At 37.4% G+C, this 22,625-nt stretch overlaps 1 protein-coding gene across 1 annotated transcript in view; it reads left to right on the forward strand.

The window, feature by feature from the left end:
• GPC6 (glypican 6) overlaps nucleotides 1-22,625 on the forward strand; it is a 1,180,914-nt gene that overhangs the window by 93,606 nt on the left and 1,064,683 nt on the right. The gene's annotated exons all lie outside the window — the stretch shown is intronic.

Consider the following 22,625-nt stretch of genomic DNA (forward strand, 5'->3'; position numbering starts at 1 on the left):
CAAAGTGTGGAAAGAACCAGCTGAAGGAATGTTCCTCCAGTTTCCATGTGTCCCCCCAAAGGATCATGCTGTGGCCTTTTTCATCTTTTAGTTCTTGGTATTTTACTATAGTCCAAATGGCCTCTTATTTTCCACTTAGGAAATAAAGACTGAGGAGTGGGGAACGTCCCACCAAGTGGGAAGGCCTGTGACAGGCCAGGTGGACCTTCAGAGAGAAGCCAGTGGATTTGCCACAGCACCGGGCTGGCTTTTTCTTGGATTATATTGTTTCCCTTTGAATTCTCCAAAACCTGCCAGGTGTTTTCTTCCTTATCTCCCTTGAGGACAGCCAGTTAATCTAAGATGAGCCTGACAGCCCCTATTTTCCAGGTCTCCGGTTTCGTCAATAAAGTAGGTTACATCTTTTTTGAGCTCCATTACCTCCTCCATAACCTGGCTCTCTTGATCCATATTGTGGCTTTTTCTTTAATACAGCCCGCCCCATCCATTTCTGGCTATGTTCCCACATCCTATTCCCTCTCTTGAATGGGACCATTTAATTCAATAATTGCGGGGACTGTGAAAGCCCGACAATCCCTCAGCCTTTTCTATGTGGTTTTCACCTCTGCTCTCCTGATGCCACCGAGCTGAGTGACCATCACCATCCCTCAGAATCACTTCGCTGCCTTTGCTTTCTAAGTGTTCATGAGGCACTGATTTATTTCAGTTCTCACAAAAGCCTAATTTTTCTAGGAAATTGGGGAAGAAGTATGAAGACCCCTCCCTTTTTTTTTTTAAATACGAGAGGCAGTATTTATAAAGTGGGATATAAACGTCCTAGTGGAAACACATGAGATAAACTATTCTATTTATGCTGCAATCATGCCTGCCATGTCATTTCTATTTTTGTACATGATATATTGTAGTAGGACAAGAACATGATTTATAAAAAAAAAAAAAAAAAAAAAAAATCCATTGATATTGCGTGCTCGCAATCCCTTCACTGATGGGCAGTGTAACCAGAAAGTTCGGACCCTTTGCTTTCAGAGCATTAAGTCTGGAGGACCTGAGCTCCCCACTCTTTGCCCTAGCCTCTCACTGGTTGTGTGACATTGGACAAGCTCTTTAGTCTCTCCTGGCCTTATGATCCTCATGCGCACATTGAAAGCAAAACCATTTCATGGGGCTGTTGAGAGAATTCAGTGAGGTGGTGCATGCGAAGGTGTTAGCAAGTACTGTCACTATGTACTTTGGACTCTGGTCATTCGTTGCTAATGCTGATGTCATTATTGCTGCTGCTACTCTTGTTATTTTTATCCTAGTATTTCCCCACAATGACTGAGCCTTCTCTATATGCCAGGAAAGACGCCTGACATACCACACGTTACAAAATGTGAATGAATGGATACAAGTTAGATTGCACATAGTCCCCCAGACCTCACACTGAAGAAAGAAGTTTTGTAATATATTTGCATAACTTTTGAAAGGAAGGGAGCAAGGTAATTCACTGCTGTTTCAAAGAAAGCATTGGATGGCTAATGCATTCCATAGTGTCATTTGGCTGGTACGAATTAGCATGTGATAGATTTTCTTGAGTATTTTAGAAATGAAACTCTTTTAGATAGTGTCAATACAAGAGGTCTTAAAGAGTAAAAAACTTACCTTGCATTTATATTGCTGAGATCTGAGTTTGTAAAAGAATTCTTCAGTGAGGTAAAGAAAAGTTCACGGTGGTTTGCAAGACTGGTTCATGTGGAATTTATAAGAATGGACTGACCAGCATGCCCTTTTAAAATTCCGTAGTTAATCTCTTTATTGAAAGCTGCTGGGCTAGTTGATTAAGAAAGCCTTATGGGATGACTGCTTTTAGTGTCATACAAACGAAGCTGAATTGTTGCTAAGTAAATCACTATAGATCAAAGTGCTTTGTGGTCAGAGTACTGCAGTTAATTTTTTTTTTTTTCATTAAGTTTTAAAGAGAAGGTGAAGGGTTGAAGAATGAAACACACCAAATTTGACATCTCTGATGTCCACTTACGTTCATGTACTTCTTTAAGCGTCTAATCTGAGCTCTTGGGCAAGTAGCTCACCAAAGCATAAATGGGTAAATGTAAAGCTAAATCAATTAATACTTGTTTCCTATTTATAATTACTCAGATTTTTCCTAGCCATTAAGAAATCCGCAGGTGCCTAGGGAAAACTTCAAGTGCTCTCAGGGAAAATGAGGCTTGCATACATTTGCGACTTCTCCTTGACTTAAAATCCCTATTCTTACATTCACCTGAGCATCGCTGTCCCTGGATCCATGAATGTTACCCTGTGACCTTGGTCGTAATAGGAAGTGATATTTTTGCCTTTGATGCACCCCAAGGGTTGAACTTGCATCTTGCCTTCTGTGTTGCCCCAGTGCCTACTGCAGTAAAGGAATAAATCTGAGCAGAATAAATGAATACATGAACATGTTTTGCTGGCTAGGATAACAGAAAAAAAAAAAAATCAGTGACTTGCTTAAGTTTGATTTTCCTTTGAAAAGTTCAGGCATTGCTGTTTTGAAATTTGTTTCAGTGTAGTGCAAAGAGTTATGTTGGTATGTTTTGTGGTATAATATCTAAGAATACTATAAACTGAGCCATTTCTGTACCTTTTCTATAGTTTCCCCATTGTTTATACTTACAGTTTATCTGTTTGGTTGATTGGTCATAGATGAATGATAAATTAAAATTGTTATCTGAAATCTCGCCCTACTGATAAAAGGGTTGTGGTTTAAATGGGAGAAAGTTACATAGAGTTATTTAGATAGTGAATGTTACTCACCTGTTGATATTGTTTGTGAACGACTAGTGCAGGGACTTACAGAGGCATCAATAAAAAGTCAATATCAAATTTTATGAAAATATGTGTGAACAAAGCAACTTCTTTAATAGCAAATCACTTGAGGAAATCACCTTGTTTTGCATTAGACAAAATGACTCACCTAAGTTTGGGCTCATCTATGATGACACAAGTAGGTCGGAAAGAAAGAATATGATCATATTTAACCATCTTCAAATTTTGTAGTGAGTTTTGTTTGTTTACTTAGTTGCTTCCTGATGTTTCAAGATACCGCAAATGATTGGCAGATTCTAATGTGAATGTGTATTTTCCCTGTAACATGTGTGATGAGAAAAGTGATTTTAGCCTCCAGTCTTCTCTATTAGTGTCCAAGGAAATGCTCTCAGTTATTATTGTCATGAGAAACAATGCTTACCAAAGGCTGGAGGTGTCCCAACATGGGATCTAGTGCTCCCCATACTACTACCCGCCCTAATTAAAGTGCTAGGCACTATAGTCATTCTTTTTAAAATTTTTTTAAAAACAATTTATTTGTTCTAATTAGTTGTACATGACAGTAGAATGCATTTATACATGTTTTTCCTTCTTTAAAAATAATGCATGGCTACTGGAGACTGCTAATTCATTGCATCCTGTAGCCTGGAGCCTTTGATCTTTAGTTTTCAGTTTTGTAATCCTAACTCAAACCCCCTGATGGCACTTCAAGCTCACTCCAGTGACAGATGATTAAGTGAATGCTGAGTGACTGAGTCCTGCCGGAAACTTCCCATGGAGGACAGTAGGGCAGGCGCCTTCACAGTGTTTGCATGAAACACGAGCCACACTGAGATTCACTGTGCAAAAGCGAGTCCCCATGCACAAACCTGCCTGGGCAAAGCTTCTGGCTCGACCTTGCAGAATGCACAGTGCCCGCACCAACCAAGGTCCTAAGGTACCCTGCTACTGTAAAGCCCTTGGACTGTTTAATCCATCGATTCCACAACTTTCTTGAGCAGGTAACTTTGTTGTTGTTTCCTCATAATTCATCTTTATATATCATAATTTGGGCAACTCATTCTTATGGATGCTACAGAAAGTGAACTTCCATTATGGGCTCAAGAATGTGAACAAGCATCCTAATGGTGGTGTGCTCTACAGCTTGCCAGTACCAATTGTCTAATGCGAGCAGTCTGTTTTGTTCTCTTAGTTGCAAGTGAACAGCAAATAAATATATAACAACATTATTAATGATGGCCCCTTATAAACTAGATAGATTTAAGTTTTAGCATGAGAAAACCAACTTCCTGAATGTTTTGTCAAGTGGAGTATGCATTTTCTTAATAACTTAGATAACTGTTGGAGGCTTCATTTTCAATATTTCCCCAACCTGTTAACATGCCTTTATTCCTTGCAGTATTTGTATGTAAAGATTTTATTCAGAGATGAAGAGGACAAGAGTAACTATTATGTTGTCACTGATGAAAGTATCAGGCACTCGAGATTGGTGGTGTTCATGTGATTTGATGCATTTTTAGTCTGCAGGAACCAGAAACAGAGAAACAAAAAGCAAAGCAGCTCCTTGCATTTCTGATCAAAATATTTTGGAAAAATGTTTAAATTTGTTTTCTTGTGGTGCTAGGGATTGAACCCAGGGCCTCAAGAATGCTAGATATCACTCAGCTACCATCCCAGTCCTTAGTTATATTTTTGATAGATTGCAAAATGTAAAGTTACTCAGATTTCAGTTGGATTAAAGCATTCTGTCAAACCCACTTTTTTCCCTATCAGCAGGAAAGAAGGCCATACAAATTTAATGAACAGAACATGTTTCTTCTTAGTTTGGTCTTTTTATTCTGTCCCTTAGGCTTGGTGTAAATGAATAGTCACAAACATGGGGGATTTTTTCTCCCTCTGAATAGAGCATATAGGTCACTAATGTCACCATTCCGTGTCTAAAATAACATTCTGCTTGAGTATGCCTCTACTCAGCCACCATTGAAGCATAAGCCCTACTTTTGAGGTGACTAAAGGAGTCTTGTGCTGAGCTGTGTCATTACTTTTGCTCTCTTTACATTGGATTCCTGGTATCAACATGATTTTGGTCTTCATCAGTTCATTGATAATTGCCTCAAATTAGGAGTTGATTTTGACAAATTCTTTGAATCTTTGCCAAAATGTAGTGAGTATGTTGATATTTGTAGTCTTCTAGAACATTTCATTTGTTTATTTTTCCCCATTAAAGTTACTAAATTGACAGACACAATATGAAGGAGGTTGTCGAGAATCTATCCTGTTTTAAATACTAATTAGTTTCAGAAAAATTGATTTTGCTTTTTGCACAAACTCTAAAGAGCCTTATTCATTAAACAGATTGGTTCTTTCTCTGCAGGCTGTACTAAATGTGGAGTATAAAAATGCAGAATGCCCAAGGGATGGAGTCTCCGATGATTATTTCAATATATACTTGGTGTATGATTAATTTGCTAGGCCAACTATGTATATTGATGCATCTGATCTGAAAATACACCAAAATTTTGGGATTTTTTGAGGGAATATTTTTAGAGGGTTTCAGGTAAGTACTTGGCTATATATTAATATTTTAAGAAAAGAAGATTTATATTAATGCTAAAAGATGCTTATTTACTCCACAGAGAAATGAATATTTTAAATGACTTTTCCTTTTTCTGTGAAATATTCATGTTCTTTATAGTAATATCAGCCTTAATTTTTCCCTTCCTTATGTTAATATGTTGCAGATACTTTTATATATTTTTTTGCTAAAAGTAAAAATGACTTGAAATAAATATGAAATAAATGTTAGTGAATCATATTCAATAGTCATTAGGCAGGCATATAATTTATATCAAGTATAGAGTTAAATGCTAATGGATAAAAAAGAAAAGTAATATTAACCAATGCTCTCTTGAAAAACATGTTTTTACTTTTCTCAAGGTTTATAACAATATTGTGAAATCATGTTTATTCCATTTGCATACCTGGAAATAGGCTGATCCCAGAGGTATAAAACAGGAGTATATAATATAATTAATTTTTAATTGTTACAAAGCAAACTCTCAAATTCTTAGTAACTGGGAATTAAATATTCCTCTTTAAGTTTCATAAGCACTTTTTAGAACACACAGATATTTGCTTGCACATAAAATTAGAAATCAGTGATCTACACTATTTTTAAATATCAGGGTGATTCCAGACCTTTAGGGCCTACATTATTCCATGCTATGAGGAATTTTTTCTGTTCATTTCTCACTGTGATCTATACTAATCACAAGTGCCTAATAGAATAATTTGTATTAAAACCCAGAAAACTTGAAGTATACTGAAATATATCTGGACTGTAAACCTCATAAGAAAAGGTAAAGTAAGTACTAAGAATACGTTAATTCATCATCACATCCATGTCCATCAGGCTGATTTTGAGAAAATCCACTGGGTTAGCAGTACCTATGAATATGTGAGTTGTATTTAATGCATTGTTTTCGTTACTTTCCATATGAGGACACAGTCACACACATCCACACAGACACAAGCCCACAGAAGCACAAATACATAGTTTATCAAAGTGGCTGAATCTGGAAATTTGGATTGAGAACTTCTTTCTTATAAAGTAGAACATATCAGTATTACAATAATATGTATTGTGGAATATTTGATAAGGTCAGAATTGGATATAGAAAGTAATAATAATGATGATGATAATAATAGTAATAATTATCATACTAGAACAATTTTATGCTTTTAAAAAACCCTACAAATTAAAATATAACTGTGTTAAACTACTCTGATAAACAGCAAACAATGTTCCCAGCAGGCAGAATATTACTCGTTCATAGCGGCAATAGCTGTTAAACAAGCTGAGCTGATGTTGTCATATTCTCAATGACTAATATCTCAAGCATTTTGCTATAAAATTAAAATATTAAGATGAATCATAATGTATTACACAAATCAATTACTGTTTTTTGCAGGACATTGATTTAGAAATATTTTTCTGCCCTACAAAAGTGATAATAATAAAATGGCTTTCTTAGACATGTTTTGGTAGTCAAAAAATAGCTAAGTTAACTACATTTCCTACTTTTCATCAAGTGTATTCTCACTTAGATGACAGTGACATTTTATACTTCAAAAGCATCCATTTTAAGCTAAGGCTGTGTAATTATAGAATCTTTTTTTTTTTTTTTTTTTTTTTTTTTTTTTTGCAGATGAGGAAACTGTCAGCATACTCCAATAATTAGTTTCTTTGCTCATGACTACTTCATAGTTTTCTCAACCTCCAGATACAATACACTGCAGGATTACCTCTGCTTTAACTCGGAGTTACTAAGTGTGACTCATAGAATCATTGTTCAGACTCTAGAGTTGAGCTGGTAAAATTTCTTTTTAAGAACATTAATTGTATACACTCATTCATACAAAGATTAAGGCTGGATAGACTTTCATGTGCACTTACTTTCTTTAGTACCATAAAGACCTTTAATTCTTTTTTTTTTCATTCTTTAAAAATTCATATCTCTGAAACAACAGTGATTGATATTCACACATATCTATCTACATCTCAGAAATTTATTTACATATTTATTTAAATATATACAAACATATATAAATATGCATATATTATTTATTTAATATTAATTAGTTAATTAATTCATTTATTCTTTTCAATTATATACCAGGATACCAGGATACACCCTGACATTATCACAAAGGCATGGAACTCATCCTGCTCCAGTTCAATCCCCAGCATGACCCCTCCCCCATTCCCTTCCTTCTGTTCACCAATTTCTCTTCAATCCATTTACAATTTACCTTTTTTTTTTTTTTTTAAATTCCCTGATTGCCAGGACCCGTGGTGCCATATCCATGCATACCCATATAAAAGTTGATGGATTTATTCCACTGTTTTTCTTTTCCTGTCCCTCCTTCCTTCTCCTCAAACCTTTCATTTACTTTACTGATCTTTCCTCTGTGGGTAAAATTCCCCCTGTGTTTTTCCCTTCTCTCTCTCTTACTATTTTTTTTTCAGTATCCCCACCTCACTGCCTTATTTTGGATTAGCTTCTGCATATCAGAGAAAACATTTGACTTTTGACTGTCTGTGACTGGCTTATCTCACTTAGCTTAATAATCTCCATTTCCATCCATTTACCAGAAAATGCCATAATATCATTTTTCTTTGTGGCTTATACTCCTTTGTGTATGTGTGTTGTATATGTATATGTATCACATTATCTTTATCCATTCATCTGTTGAAGGGTACCTAGATTGTTTTCATAGCTTGACTATTGTAAATAATGCTGCTGTACACACAATACAAGGGCAATAGAACTAAGGATTTGCTTTTCAAAAGAAGAAATGCCAATTAGCAACAAATATATGAAAAAAACATTCAACATCTCCAGGAATCAAGGAAATGCAAATCAAAACTACACTGAGATTTCATCTCACTCCAGTCGAAATGGCAATTATCCCGAATTCAGATAATAATAAATGTTAGTGAGGATGTAGGGGAAAGGGTATCCTCATGCATTGTTGGTGGGACTGGAATCTTTAGGGAGATTCCTCAAGAAACTAGGAATGGAATCACCATATGACCTACCTATCCCACTCCTCCAATATATCCAAAAGATTTAAAATTGGCATACCACAGTGATGCAGCCGTATCACTTTTATTGACTATTTCTCAAAAAGTTAAACATAAAATTGCGATATGATTTGTAATTCCACTCTCAGATGTATGCCCCTAAGAAATTGAAAACAGGTACCTGAAGTCTTGTACCCATGTTCCCAGCTGCACAGTTCACAACAGCTAAGTGTTGAAAGCAACCCAAATGTTCACCAGTTGATGAATAAACAAATTGAGTATATACTCAATATTGAGTATACACTCAATAGAATATTTTCCAAGCAGAGAAAAGAATGGATATACATGCTACAACATGCATGAACCTTGAAAACTATGCTGAGTGAAATAAAACCAGTCATAAAATGTCACATATTTTATTATTTCACTTTTGAAATATGCAGAGTGAGCAAATCCATATAGACAAATGTAAATAGGTGTTAAGAGATGGAAAATGGGGAGTAACTACTTACTGATTATGGGGTTTTCTGCTCCTCTTCATTTCCCCATTCCCAATGGTTATGAAGTGGGTAATGAAAATATTTTGGAACTAAATACAGGTGGTGCTTGTACAAACATTGTGAATATATTAAATGGCACTGAATTATTCCTGTTAAAATGGTTACTTGTATGTTATGTGAATTTTACCCCAACACATTATTTTCAAAAAGAATGTATGTGTCCACGTTCTAATAAAATTTTATTTACTAAAGTTTTATTCTTTTTAAAATTGAGCATTATGTGTTTAAAAATTATTGTTAATATAATAATGGTGATTGTTAAGGTTATTTAAATTACGGCAATTTACCATTTCTTAAACAAAATAATATTTTGTAATTGAAATATTACTTAACTTATTGAATTCCAGCCACTTACATTTTATAAGCTCTTTGGTGCAAATTGAGTTTGCTGATTTGAAACCCCTGTGAGAAGTTTCACAAATGAATCAAGCTATGTACATGTGTTTACTGTGGGTTTGTGTTGAGTAAATTTTTTATATGTATTATCTACTTTATTTCTAAAATCAGCTTCAGGAGGTATTTTATGTATTTAACAGTTGACCAAGGCTTAATATTGAATAGCTGTTCCACTGGCAAAACTGATATTTGTTGTCAGATTGGTCCCAAAGCTAGTTCTATTAACCTTATAGCTTTTCTCTAACTGCATGTATCCCACAAAGATGAGTTAGTTGCAGCTGAGTCATGTTCCTCCCCATTTCTAGCCCAAACAGATGCAAAGTGAAAAATGTGTTGCTTCTTTGGGGGTGGTGTTTGTTACTGGATTCTCTAAAAGTGTCATGCTGAAATACCATTCAGTGTCACATTTTGGAGGACGTTAAAGTCTCATTATGTGATCGAAGCCTTAAGTATACAAGGGAGTTTGATGAAACCAATAGATTATAGTATTTGTTTGCTAATAGCTTTTAACATTAACCTGTTTTCATTATCACGTACAATATATGTTCTTACACTTAGTAGTATTCACTGAGTTAACATGCTGAATTACAAAACCACTGTTTTCAGTACAGCTCTCCTATCAGGGAAGACACATGATAAATAAATACTTATTAGGATATTAGGGAGACCCCTATAGCAAGGAAAGATCTAGAAGTCTGTGTGCATGTACTGCATTCCTCACTGGAAGATTGACCAGAGACATTCAGGAAGTGATCTATTCATGTGGATGTCTAAGGAAAACTTTCCAGGCATAGGAAACATCCTATGAGGCAGGACATTTTTGAAAAACAACTAGGGGACCAGGTATTGCTGGATTACATGAAGGGAAGGAAGTAGAAGGAGGTAAATTCTTAGAGGTAGTAGGTGCCAGATTTTGCAGAGTTTTGAAGGCCTCATAAAGACTTCCAGTTTTATCCTAAGATAGATGGAAAGTCTTCAGAGTCAGCTGAAGAGGATGATCAGATTGCCATTTTAAATACAATATTCTGATTGTTGTGATGAATGGACTCTAGGGGGTGTGTGCAGAGATGAAATCAAGAAGACAGTTAAGGGGCTCTTATAGGAGTCTCTAGCTTCTTGCTATTCTAAGTGTGATTCTTGGACCAGCATCCTCAATATTGCCAGGAACCTTCCAGGAAATAGACTCCCAAGACCCTGCCCAGATAATGCAAACTAAGGTGATTGATGCAAACTAAGAAGTCTGAGAGGCATTGGTCCAGGCAGGAGAAGAAAGTGGCTTGAGAGAAGGTAGTACAGGCAAAGGTGTTCAACAGTGGGGTGCTGGGTATGTCTTTACAGTATGGTTTGCTGATATTTTATGTGTGAATAAGAGGGGGAAAGGTGCACTGTGAGAGTAGGAAGGTGTATTACTGCAAAAGTGCCAGGAAACTGAAGGAGTTCCTGGAGGGGTTGGAAGTTACAAATTTGGTCCAAGACACTGTTAGACATACAAGGAAACTGGGATATACATATCTGGCAAGTAGGAATTGGGACTGGAATTATCGATTTGAGAGCTGTTGGCATAAAGATGTTTTCTAAAGCCATGAAAGTAGATGAGCCACACAGAGAGTGAGTAGTAAATAGACAAGGGTGGATTCAAGGAGAAAAGTCTGAAACGCTCCAATGTCAGGTCTCAGGAAGAAGAGGAATCCCCAGAAGAGGACACTGAGGATGAATTGTAGGGTGATCACAAGTGACCCTAGGTATAGAGGCCATAAAGCCACCACACACACCCAGTGAAGTTGCTGGCTTACACATTTGTTTTCCTTTTACACTCAGAGCTTTTCCATATGATGTGGAAACAGTGTCTTGGCATTCTAAGATATTAAGAAATAAGCCACTGGATAAATGAAGAACTGCTTGCTTTATGTTAGTGTATTACTCGACACTTTTAGAACTCTTAGACTTATACCTTGGTGAAGACGAAACCCTGGCACATCTGGCTCTCTGGGTCATCTGCTTTTTTTTTGCACATGATCACTAAAGTGCCTAGGTAACTTGAGTGGAAACCCTTGCTATTATATATAATGTCCCTTTCTCCTTAAGCTCCTTTAGTGTCCTCTTCTTGCTATTTGAGTGTAAATACTCAAAATCCTTGTGTTTTTTCACTATACCTTCTTGTCCATCTCTGATAGAATTCACATACATCTTTACTAAGAATATTTTATCTGAATAACAGCTTTTCATCACAGAGAGCTGTTCTTGATAGATAATCTGGGGAGAAACCAGTGGAAATGATTTCCTTGTTTTCCAAGGAATTGAGGGTAAATCAGGTTTAGTATATTATGATCTATTTTTCTAAGAACCAGACAAGAACTAAGAAGCAAGACAATACACTCATTTATCAAATCATAGGCTTTTATTTGAAGTGTGTTTGCTTTGACCATTAGTTTGCTTTTCAAAGATTTAAGGTCTCGGATCTTGGATCTGAGCCATTTGTGGAGGGTACAGGGGCCGGTGACTGGGGACATAGGACCATATACCATATATGGTGTGTAGCTGAGTAGTCCAGGGGAAATTAGAACCCTCCAATTTTGTTTACTAGTATCAATTTTATAAAAGTTTCAAGATAAGTCACAAGAGATGCTTCGACGGATAGATTGAAAATAGAAAAAAATTTCCTAGCATGAACTCTATAGTAAATAAGCATGGTTGGTTAGAAGGAAGAGTTTGAAGACACTCAGTCTGTGAAGAAAGCTCTGCTGACGTTTCTTTGAGTGTGGACAGCTTGAAAAGGAAGAGGGTCTGAGAGGGGGGCCTTGTAAGGCAGGGGGGACCTTCCAGGAAAGAGATAAATCCCAGGAGTAGTTTAATCCCTCTCTGTTTTTATTAACCAAAAAATTAACAGTAGCAGTTATGTTCAATTGATCAAATCCAAAATGATTTATTTTTTATTTTTAATTTTTAAACTTTTTTTGTGGATCTCGGGATGAACCAAGGACCTGGCACATGCTAGGCAAGTGCTCTATCATGGAGCTACCACCCACCCCACCCTGCCCTGCCCCAAAATTCCAGGGGAGCTGTTTTGTTCTGAACACGAAGTTCTGACCACCTCAGAACTCAGTGTACCACCTATGGCCTCAGGTTGATTATAGGAGGTAGAGGCAATTCATCCTCTTCAAAAATAGGCAACACTTACTCATATCTTAATAAATAATAACACGTTCCCATCTCTCTCATTTTTCTTCTTTTCCTTTATAATTTGACTTGGCATAACTACTTGTCATTATCAAGACAAAATCATTTTCAGAGGGACACAAAGCCATTTTCAGCCAGTGTGTATGACGGTCAGGAGTGAAAGGCGTGTGCCACCACACTGCGGCTACAGGGCAGGAACATACGTGGCACAAGGTGAGGTGGGAGGTGATCCAGGGTGAAGCGGCTGACTCGAGGGGAGGGCAGCCATGTCACTTGGGGAAAAGGAAGAAAGGTTTTCATGGAAGAGGCTGGAGTTGGCTTGACCTTAAGGGACAAATAGGGTTTGGGAGGTGAAGTCAGGGGAGGTGACTATTTAGAAATGTGTGTTGTATGAGCCCGTGGACATGAGGGAATCCAGATGGCAGCAGTTTGGGATGTGGTTGGGAGAAGTCAGATTCACCCAGGTGAAGCTCTCCTTGACTCCAGAGGTGCGGAGATGTTTAGAAAGCCTTTGAGCAGAGAGACTTGATGTCACTTGGCCTATGCTTTAAGTAAACAAGTGTGCAGCAGTTTAGAGAATGGAGGCTGACCTAGGAACTGGCAGGACAGTTGTGGAAGTCCAGTCCAGGGATGGTGAGGTTGTGGGCAAGGGATGCTGGAGGTGATTCTGGAAGGGAAATGGAAGGAAGGACGGTGTGGATGTGTGAAACAGTGGGATGTGAGGAAATGGGTGGGGGGTCGACCACACAGGACTGGGCAAAGGATGGGTGGTCTGTGGCATTGAACACAGGATTCACGGAAGGATGTGTCTTCACTGGCAGTACTGATGTCGTGAGGACTTGCTGGTTTGAAGGCATTTGATTCTGCTCGTGTGCTGGAGAAGGTGCAGGTGGAAATGTCACAAAGACATTTGTAATAGAATCCTGGGCTTAGCAGATAGACGGAGATACAGGAAGGAATTTGGTCCTCATTTATTGTAAGGTAATAAATGAAGCTGGATGAAACAATGTCATCCTTTTAGGTGGATTTATAGGATTAGTGTTCTAGCTCATTGTAAGAATGTAAAGAAATTAGTGTAAAGAAATTTCTCATTGCCAGAAATCTCTGGCTTTAAGTAATATATGGTGAAATATAACACACTTTTGTCTACAGTAGAGCAAGAGCTCATAATAATTTCCTTGAACAAGAACTCTGTGGAAAACAGACTTTGTGTATAATGGCAGATGCTTCCATGAATGTGAGCCCTGATACAGTGGAGATGGCACCTCTCTTGCAAGCATGACAATATGTTTGATTTCCAAGGGTGAAGTTTTTTGTTTGATTGTCAACCTCCCTAATTAGGAAGCCCTGAAGATCATTGCCTCAAGGTTGTTCAAGAGGAAAAAGCATTCACAGGCACAAACGTTTCATGTCCAGTAAGTCACTCTAGTTGACTGAATGCAGTTAGTTATCATAGAGACTTACCTGTTCGCTTCAGGCAAACACAGCCAACGGCATTGGTATTCAAGACAAAAGACAGCCATCAGTGTAAATTCTTGTCTACTATGCAAGGTGTATCTTTTGATCTTTTCCGAAAGAGCTAGAAAATTGGATGGTATTTGCAGGAGCCTTTCAGCTGAGAAATGTCAATAATGTAATCGTGTTGAGACCAGTACATGGAATTGACTTGTTGGGAGATGGATACAGGTGCAGGGATGAAATGTGTATCTGATTATTATATAGAACTGAGTTTCTGCATGAGATCCTGGGTCGCCAGGCTACATCAGGAAGCAGCATTAGGAGAATATGATGAATCCTCTGACCAGATTTCTGAGTAGCAACTCCAAATCTGAAGTTTTCAGAAAACAGAAAGAAATAAGAAAGTAAATTTCCTCCTGCTATTTGCATTTGCAGAGCATAACCCAATTTCCTCCATTTGGTGGATAATCTGGTGGCTGTAAAATCAGGACAGGTCATTTCATTTTCCTCCAAGTGAAGCACCTCGATTTTATGCTAAATTTCTGCAAGCTGAGCAAGTGGGAGTTATAAGTTGCTCTTAGCTTTTTTTCCCTATGCTGCAGGTTGTGTCTGCTTAGTTTAAAAGGCTTATCCAAAATGAACAGCATCGGTGAATAAAATTGCTTGATTTTATAATTGCATAAGTGTGTACCTTTGGTTTTACTTTTTTTCTCTTGTTCATTTATTTGGAAGTGTAATGAATTTTGTCTTTCATTATCTGTTATTAAATTGTCTATGAATAGAAAGGAGAAGAAAAAATATAGACTCCTAAAAACATTTATTTGTTTAATGCTTACTTCCATGCACAGATTTTTTTTTGGCACTACACTATTCTCTGTGCAAAAGAAGTTTTTTTTTTTATTTAAAAAATACAAAGAGTTATATTTTTTGTCAAATTTCTTCTAGTTACACCAAAATATGGACTTCTATAGGTTGGTGTTCCGTGACTCAGAACCCTTGCTCACGGGTGTCTTTGAAGGACTTGGAAGTAAAGGATGCAAGGGACCTATTTTTGACTCACAGGATATGGCCTCATTGAATTCTCCTTCTTAGAAAGGGATTCAGGATTATGATAATTCTGGTCATATTGGTATTGAATATCTACAGTGTGCCACAGATTGGTATAAATGCTTCCCTTTGTTCTCTCGTTTAATCCTTACAGTGCTTTGAGGTAGTCACTGTTACTCCCATTTTATGGATGAGGAAAGTGAGATGCAGTAAAGTCAAGGTTTCAACAGCTTATAAGTAGTGGAGTCAGGTTTTAAACCAAGTGACCTGACTCTAAAGCCTACATTGAATAACCCACCTTGAAGTGATTAACAATGATATGAGCATCCAATTTTATCACGAGTATGAATTCACATCATGGGAGTCTAAATCAATCACCCTGTCTTTTCTAAAAAGGGGGAAACCTTAGATTCCTTCTATGATAGATTCCTTCTGTTGCTTTGTTCATGTGTTTGGAGACCATAAATTTATTCATTTCATGTCATATGATTCCAGGAAGAATCAAAAGATCTTAAGAGGAGAGGTTTTGACTTTTGTAGGTATATCCGCCCCTCCAAGTGATGTTCAGTATATTATTTTTCAGTAATAGGTTCTTAACAAGTGTTCTGAGGAAATGCAGTTTGTATGTTTTTCGAGCTCAAATGCAGATAGAAATGTACTGCTTAATATTCTTGGGTAAAATGTTGATTAGGTCTTGGAGATAGCTTATTGGTAGAGCACTTGCCCAGCATAAATGAGGGCCTGGGTTCAATTCCAAAAACCCACCCCTTCCAGACACAGTTAAAAAGCTGACTAATTGATTCTGCTTATATCATCACATTGCATGACCTTTTTCCCATTAGCATTGCTACTCAATCAAGTGCTAGAATCTTCTATCACTCAGTTTCCTTATCTGTAGAAGGAGGTAATGCTATGTCTACATGTGGTTTCAAACTTTGAATGAGGAATTGGTTATATTTAAACATTCTATATGTATGTGCATGTGTGTTTATAATAAAATATATCATATATGTGTAATGCTTGAGTATAAAATAGAGGTAAAGTAGTAAAGTATCAGTTGTACCTTGAGTTTAGAGAACAGTAGGTCCATTTTGAAGTGCTTTGGGAACAAGGAAATGGTCTGAGGCAGTGGAGGAATTCAAAAGGCAGCTGCTAATGAGAGCAAACATTTAAGGCAGTGTGAAAAATCTGTGGCAGAGGTTATGGGACAGTCATTTACCTAGAGGAAGGGAAGGCAAGTCTGCAAACAGAGCCTGCAGGTCTTTCTGTAGGGGGTCCCCCTGTTCAGTGCAGAGTAGAAGCAGAACATCTTGAACATTTACTTTCTTGATCTCTGTGCTTTGCCATCTTAAATAAACAATAGGTAATTGGGCAAGGAAAACATACTTTACAAACTTTAAACATGTTGGAAATGAAATTAGTGCAAAGCTGTTTTCTAGCCCTGCTTCTGCATTAAGCACAGAATTTAAATGACTTACCCCAAGTTACTGAAAGATGAAGAAAGTTTTTTCAAAGGAGAAACTTAGGAACACAACTGTAAAGAAAATCTCTTGCTCCTAGAGAGAGCCCAAAAAGGAACATCATTCTAGAACCTATTATCTCCAATTTAAAAACATCATAGTAAGATAGAGGGTGTCTCCTGCTGAGCAGAGCAGAAGGCTCCTGGAAACCCCAGAGTGAAAACCCTTTGAGGATGAGCATAGTCAAGGGTAACATGGGGGGAAGAATTCAGAGATCAGACTGGAATGCAGATCTGCCCATCTGTGCCATCAAAGTGGATGACAAGGGACACAGGAGTCAGGGTGGCAATAGGAGCTGGGGAGTAGATTTGAGAGTAGGTGACAGAAGCACATCACATTAAAAGCAGACATAAAGGGAAACACAGGATGAAAGTTCAGTTCTCTGTAGTCCAAAGGTTAGTATAATGTAGGATAGGAATGCCTGCAGAATAATATCATAGATTATGAAATAAGATACTCCTGTTGTATTCTGTGTGTGCATATGAAGACAACCTGAAATCTACAAATTATAACTCTACAATTGATAATAATTTTTGTTTGATTTCCCACCTTACTAAGTAGGGATGGTTAGTGGGGCTGGACCTAGAATTATGTCAGCGAGTTCATGGTGTATGATCCCTCTTCCAAAGTCACTTTTGATTTCCACACACCTTCTATTGCGTGAATACCCAGTGAATGCAAAACTCTGCTCTCTAGCAGTTCTTCTCCCTTGAGGTCCAGGTAGGGGGGAAGACTTAGAGACCTCTGTGAGGATGTGGCAGCCCCTTGTTTGTGTTGATTCCACTGTGTGGCCTGTGCTCTGGTTCTGGAATGGTCATTTGGATCTGCTGTGGGCTGTTTGATCTAATTCTGTTCTCTGACCTATTACTTGCATTTTCTCTTGAAATCTGCAGAATGAGGTTCTTGTGCTGATGACCTCTTGCTTGGTGCTACATGTACCTTCTGAAATCTGGCTGGTGTTCATATCTTTTCTTCAGCTCAGGTGGCCCATCCCTTAGTCCAAGGTTGCGGGCCTTTCCATTTCTGCCAGAGTTCAGACCTTACAGCTTTTCCTATCTGCTTGCTTTGACTTCTGAAACCTTTCTGCTGTGCATAGGCCATAGGAGGCAGGACCATTTTTCCTATTAAAGTTACAAAGAGAAAAATGACCAAAACTCCATGGCTTCGGTCTTTCCCACCCCATTTCCAAAATATTGGCCAAAAATCGGAAAGCAAATGGCAGCCAGTTTGCCTTAGTCTTATTTCTAATTTATTCCCCCAAACCCCAAAGACGAAAGAACATAGATTGTCCATTTTGCTGTGTGGGACTGGCCCTTTGGTGTAAAACCTTTCTTATTCAGACAAATAAACCATAGATAATTATTATAATAAGCCATCATGCCACATATGTTCATGACATACAGACCAGACATTAATTATCATTATCTCTGAGTTGTATGGCTATAAAAGATTAAATATATGCTTACTTTACCTCCTTTAAAAATGTTTTATAAGTCTTCTACAATGAATAGTTACTTTATATATTTGGAAAAATTGAAAAATAGCAGTTAAAAGTAACACAGAAGGCAACTGAAAAGAATCTTGGTTTTGCGGCTCAAAGTGCCTCTGGTTCTATCATGAGAGGTGAGATGGTGCAGATGCTACTGGACAGAAATGGATGAAAAATCCCAGAGCAGCAATGACAGTGAGCAGAGAACCCTGGACGTTAAAAGCCCAGCTTCAGTGGGGGCACCAGGCGTGTAGTCTCCGGGTCAGCGTTCCTCCAGAGATGCTGCCAAGGAAAGTAGAGAATGTATGGTAGAATTCCAGGGGAGGCCAGGTGGTTCACTTGTAGAATCACAGCTGAGTGCTCTGTTTACTTGTCGTTGTTGATCTTCCACTTGTGGCTAGGGGATCTGACAACGTCTTGATGTCATGGGTCAGTTAAAAGAGAGCTTTGCTTTTGTGAGAAATAGGTCACATCTTCATAAACTGCTGTTGGGGTGCTGTGCGTGATGTTTTGGGGTCATGTTTGCTGCATCATATTTCTGCTAAGTCCCTGGCCATGACCACTCCAAATAAATAAAGGAAGCTCAGGGGATGTCTCCACGCCTTGTACATCAGATTGCTTCTGGGAGCTCTTCCTGGAGAGACTCTGCAGGGGCTTCTGCATTCTTTACACAGTTTATCCAACATGTTTTGCTTCTTCTCAACCAACCTCTTTTAAGTTTCCAAGGGGTGGACCTCATGTCCTTTCTGTTTATTATATTGTTGCTAAGAAAGACAATACCTGTGATTGAGACTCTTTGATCAAAAGCTGTCAAACCCACCAAATGGGAGAACATACCAGAAGGAGGAGCCATTTCTTACTGCATCATGACCAAATAACTTCAAGGGAAAGGTGCCAAAATATATTGCATATGGTCTTAATGACTTTTGTTAAAGAAGAATAACTAAAATGCAGTTCGGTAGTGAGCACCATTAGGCACTCAATAAATCCCAAATAAACATGGGTGGAATTAAATTGAACTGAGACATAACAGGAATTTGGTAAGTGACTTTATCAATAAAGAAGTTTGTGGTCTTTCCTAGGGAAAGGGATTTCCTGATGTTTTAACTTGCTTTACTAATCTTTTGGAAGCAACTGTGGTACATTTTGTCCTAAATAAATATTTCTCGGGGGAGTACTCAAGTGGCTATTAAAATTTTAAGCACCCTGCATCTTTTGAAATAAATGCATTGCTTAGCAAGTACAAATGTGAGTCTCTCCAACATTCTCTCGCCCCACTGACTTCTGCCTAACGGTGCAAGTATTCATTTTTAGGTGGAAAGAGAGGTCAAGGCCATCAGAAATCAAAGTTATCCTGACGAATGACTGCTTCTTAAATGACTGCAAAATTTGTTAACATCTCCACCAGGACATTTTTAAAATACCAAATAATGTCTGTGGGTTTAGTAAACATTGCTAATAAAATTTCCAATGAGATAACTCTTAGTGAATAAAAAAAATGTTTCTTGGTTTGATCACCATATGCAGAAATTTGAGTGAAAAGTAAAATTCATGGAGAATGTATTTCATGCAGCAGGAGCAGCTTGGAAGAAAATCACAGATGCATGATAAGTCAAGATTTTTTAAAAACAAGAAGGAAAAGTTTGGGTTTCCATTTTTCATGAAGGACCAATATTAATAAAACATCTGTTCGGGGTTAATTTTTGGTGCTACATATTGCTGTGCTGTGACATTTAGGAGCTTGTCCTCCATTTTTAATCTGTTAACAATGAGAGGATAATAAATGTTTTGAATTAACTGAAACTTGTTGGAAATACATGAAGTGCCTCTGAAATTAAATAGAGCTTCATATATCTTAGTTTTCCTTTAGGAACACAAATGCACATATGTAAGCAGATCACCACCTTGCATATTTGGCCATAGTTGGCTCATTGTATAGACCGAACATAAAACATATCGAGGGACCCTGGTCCTCATTCTCTGCTTTTCTGAAGCGCTCTGTGTCATTGCTTATATCACACCTTTGCATCTGGTCTCCCTGTTTTCTTTTTTGCCATCTTGTATTTGACATTTCTTCCTTCACTCCCGCTCCACTGTACTTGGTTTCCAATGCAGTAGCTTTCCCTCCACGTTTTTCTTTTTTTACATTTTCTCCATCTAGATCTTATTTTGCTTCCTCCATTTGCCCAGGCCAACAGCAAGCAATATATGATTGGCCGTGGATCTCTGACTTCTCAAGCCATGGGTCAGCTTGTATGGATTCCTGCTGAACATCTCCATTAGGCCCTCACACAGCAAGCTACAACTTTACCCATCCAAAGAGAAGCTTGTGATTTTTCTTCTACCCTCCTGATACCTTTCCTGACATGAGTACTTGGCATTTTCCAATCTTTTACTGACGAAAGAAATTCTTCTGGCTCCTTCTCACTGATACTTGGTCATGTGATGACAAGTTTGATTGATCAAGCTTTATTTAATCTCAATCTATCATTTATAGCCTTCTTATGGCTTTAATGCTGCACTCAAATATTTTTTTTTGCCTTTAAACAGCAACAACAACAACAACAATTCCATAGCACCAATCACTTTGCCTTGTTCATTGGTCTTTTTATAATTATTACTGTTTGCCTTCTTGCTTGAAATATGATTGCTTCTAAATCAGTCACCTAGGCAAAATGTCAAATCCCAACAATGAAACCTGGGTCCACAAATATGTCAAATTCGTTAGTATAAAAGTCTTCACTGTCTTTGTATTTTAATGAAATACAGTCTGAGAAACTTTTAACATAATTACCTTAAGAGAATAATTATTGTGATTCTGACTTGGTAATATGAAAGTGATCTCTGTTAACGAACAGATAGCTATGCTATTGTTTTCTATCTCTTTGCCTAGTAGATTCCTACTAAAATATCTTTCTGGATTAGGCTGATGCTATGACTCTGTGACAGTATGGAGAGTTATGGCTTTTCCTTTTATTCCTTTCATTCTGGGGAAAATAGGATTCAACATATAATAAAAACTTACTATGTTTTACAAAATGTAGATGGAAATTTGTTGTGCATACTCTATTGTTAGTCTTCCAGATTTCAGTTTCATGGAAACATTTTATGTGCTTTTACTAATGTTCTGTACAAGAGAATAAAGATAGAAATAATCCAAGTCATGGGGTGAGGTGTACATTAGGTACCTCTGGTCCAGCAGTCAACCTGATTAGTCTGCACCAGAACACAGTTTGTTGACCAGCAAATCTCCCTGTAATTACACTTCTCTTATGTCATCTTTTTTTGAATCATTCTTCAGTTAGGCATTGCATTTGTAGAATTCTATTGATTATCACCTACCTCTACAAAATGCAACAAACTTTATAATTGAGAAATATTTTAAAGCAAGTGGAAGTCCTAGATGGCATCCTGAGTCATGTTGTAGTTTAATGTTAACAAAGCAAAGTACAATCAACCAAACCTGACGGAGCAGCATGTCATCAACAATGACATTTCCAAACCTGATGCTACTGATAGGGGTTTTATTAGTTAATTAAATGTGTGCAAATTACATGCACTGTTGCGGATAATGTAGAAGAGGACATGCATGCTTCATTAAAGCTCAATTTCCTTTTCAGAAATTATCACTGTATTAAATCATTTAGCTTTCTAATGTAAGCCATCTGCATGTCTCTAATCTTTTTATTTTGTATTTCAATCCACACTTTGCTTAGGTGAGTTTGTTTATAGTTTACTTTTGGTAAGTCTTGAAATGATTTTTGCAGAATATCAGGGGAAAAAAATCTCATTCAAATAGAGCAGATTTCCAATAATCTGTAACCCATTTATCTGAGTAGACTTGAAATACAGCAGGGACATTGAAAAGTTTCAATAAGAATTTATGCCTTATTTATACATAAAGCAAGATTCCATTCCTTACTTTTCTATCTCTCTCATGACTTTTGTTCTGATTTATGGATTTTGTTTTACTAAAATCAAGTAAATCAAGCATTTATTTGAAACTACTAGTCTGTTTTCTAATTTATACTGTTTGTACCCCTTCCAATTATGAATTCCTTCAATTATTCATTCAGCAAATATTGACTGTCCCTGAGATACAGTGGACACTGTTCTTGATGCTAGGAATGTGTCGGTGATTACAAAAGAAACAATGTCCCAACCCTTGTGAAACTTATTATTTATACTTTCAGCCTTAAAATTTCACCATCAAAGCACCATGTGGCTCAGATGGAAAAGTACTTTGCATTCAGAAGTATTCTATAGGAGCTTGCTTTAAAAAAATACGAGCAGAAAGAAATTCATCCTTTCTCCAGGGTAGCATCTACCCTGATACTAGAGGTTAAATATCACAAAGAAAGGCCAGGTGTATCACCTGCTTCCTTCCTGTGGGAGTGATCTGTGTCCTCTCTTCATAATTAGTCTCACAGGTGGTTTGTCACTTGCATTGCTTTTTCCATAAATCCAGCTCTTCCTTCCGTTGATGTTCTCTATTATATTGCTGTTTTCTATTTCACTGATTTCTGCTTTTTAATTTCTTTTCTAGATTTTTTTTTTGTGGTCCTGGGGATTGAACCCACGGACTT

The sequence above is a fragment of the Sciurus vulgaris genome, assembly GCF_902686455.1.
Source record: "Sciurus vulgaris genome assembly, chromosome: 4".
NCBI lineage: Eukaryota > Metazoa > Chordata > Mammalia > Rodentia > Sciuridae > Sciurus > Sciurus vulgaris.